Source organism: Austrofundulus limnaeus, unplaced genomic scaffold (assembly GCF_001266775.1).
Source record: "Austrofundulus limnaeus strain Quisiro unplaced genomic scaffold, Austrofundulus_limnaeus-1.0 Scaffold355, whole genome shotgun sequence".
Lineage (NCBI taxonomy): Eukaryota > Metazoa > Chordata > Actinopteri > Cyprinodontiformes > Rivulidae > Austrofundulus > Austrofundulus limnaeus.
Window position 1 is genome coordinate 353,159 of NW_013952757.1, and position 1,594 is coordinate 354,752.

A 1,594-nucleotide genomic window follows, 5' to 3' on the forward strand; every position below is an offset into this window, starting at 1 on the left:
GGAGTTTTTCCTCTCCACCGTTTGCTCAGGATGGGAGACTGTGATGAAGTGATTCAACACAATCTGCTGGTTTCTTCTTTAGATCGTTCTTTTTACGTACAGTGCCCTGAGACAACATATGTTGTGACTTGGTGCTGTATAAATAAACTGAACTGAACTGAACTGAATTGAAACGAAACATGCCCACAAACTACTGACCAATCACACATATATTCATTTTAAACTGTGAGAAAAAGTTCAGCTCGGGTCTTGTGTCCGGAAGGGGCTGCTCTGCAAACATGATGTAATTTTCATCAGAACTACAACAATGAGGGCTGATTTTACAGCTTCAGATGGAGTATGTATTGTTCTTTAGTAGGGCTGTAAATCACCAGCTTCATCACAAAACATTATATTGATTTGTTTGGATGATATGTTTCTTGATGTCACAAAGATTTCATCCATAAGTCTGAGGTTGATATGGACAAATGAGGACTATATGGGTCCATGTTTTTGTTTTGCCTTGATGTAACTGAATCATWATTCATTTAAATCAATATATTAATGTGGGTTGGTGTATTGTTCCAGCCCTAGAACAGATCAGAAATTAGCTTATCACATTGGTTAGGATTAACCTCTGCCTTTGTCCAGAGAACAAGAAGAGGGCGATGCCCACCTGGTTTTCAGAAGGTTTTGATCTGGTTGTCTTCATCAGTGGTTCCCAAACTTTTTAGACTTGTGTACCCCTTGTCATTTTGTCATACTACTAGCACCCCTTCAGTCAAACGTAACGATGATTCTCTGAAAATGTAATGTAGAACAACTGATTATTAAATGAAAATTATTCATTTGACCCCCTAGAACGTTTCTCAGGCATTTTATTTCAACTCAAATTAAACAAAGATAAAAATGTTGTCTTGAAAGTGAATAAGTAATTAAATAAATAAACCAGGTAATGGCAGGTGCARGAAGCAGCTGCGTCCAAAATACATCAAAAACCCCAAATGAGCAAATTCAGTGAGATTCTGTGTTTTATATTGTAGGGATGTTGACATTTCGTCAGCAGCTGCTGCCATTTTCTTCCCAAACTGCTGTGACCAGACTGTTCAAGGCTGCTCTGAGTGTTTGCTTGTTATTTCCTCCTGCTTCGTTAGGAATTTCAACAAATCGTACTGCCGTCAGGTAGTTAGTCAGGTAGTTAGCTACAGCCTCGTCTTCGAGTTTGTAATTTTTTTCGATGTGTTTTGAAGAGAGAATTTTTTTGAAAACAGGATCAAAGTAAATCACCTGGTTTTTTTTAGTGACCCCTTAAAGAGATGAGCTGCCATGAAGAACATTATTTTATCTGCTCTTGTTCCAAATTTGATAATGATTTGAAACGTCAAAGTATGTTTTTTTAATCCGGAATAGCACTTGAAGTGTGTTGACACTCGTCTTCGTCACCTGACACATTTAACACGCTGTCATTGGTTGAGGAGCTTTGTTTACAAAACAGATGGTTTTTAAATTGTTTTCATTTCCTTACTTTCTAAGACACATTAAGTTGATTTGATGCTGCAGTTTGCCTTGTAATGTTATTTTATACCTTTTATGATACTTTTTAATTGGCTATTAT

At 36.9% G+C, this 1,594-nt stretch overlaps 1 protein-coding gene across 3 annotated transcripts in view; it reads right to left on the reverse strand.

Moving 5' to 3' along the window:
- LOC106528003 (basic immunoglobulin-like variable motif-containing protein) overlaps positions 1 to 1,594 on the reverse strand; it is a gene marked incomplete at its 3' end in the record, with an annotated part of 12,916 nt that overhangs the window by 9,631 nt on the left and 1,691 nt on the right.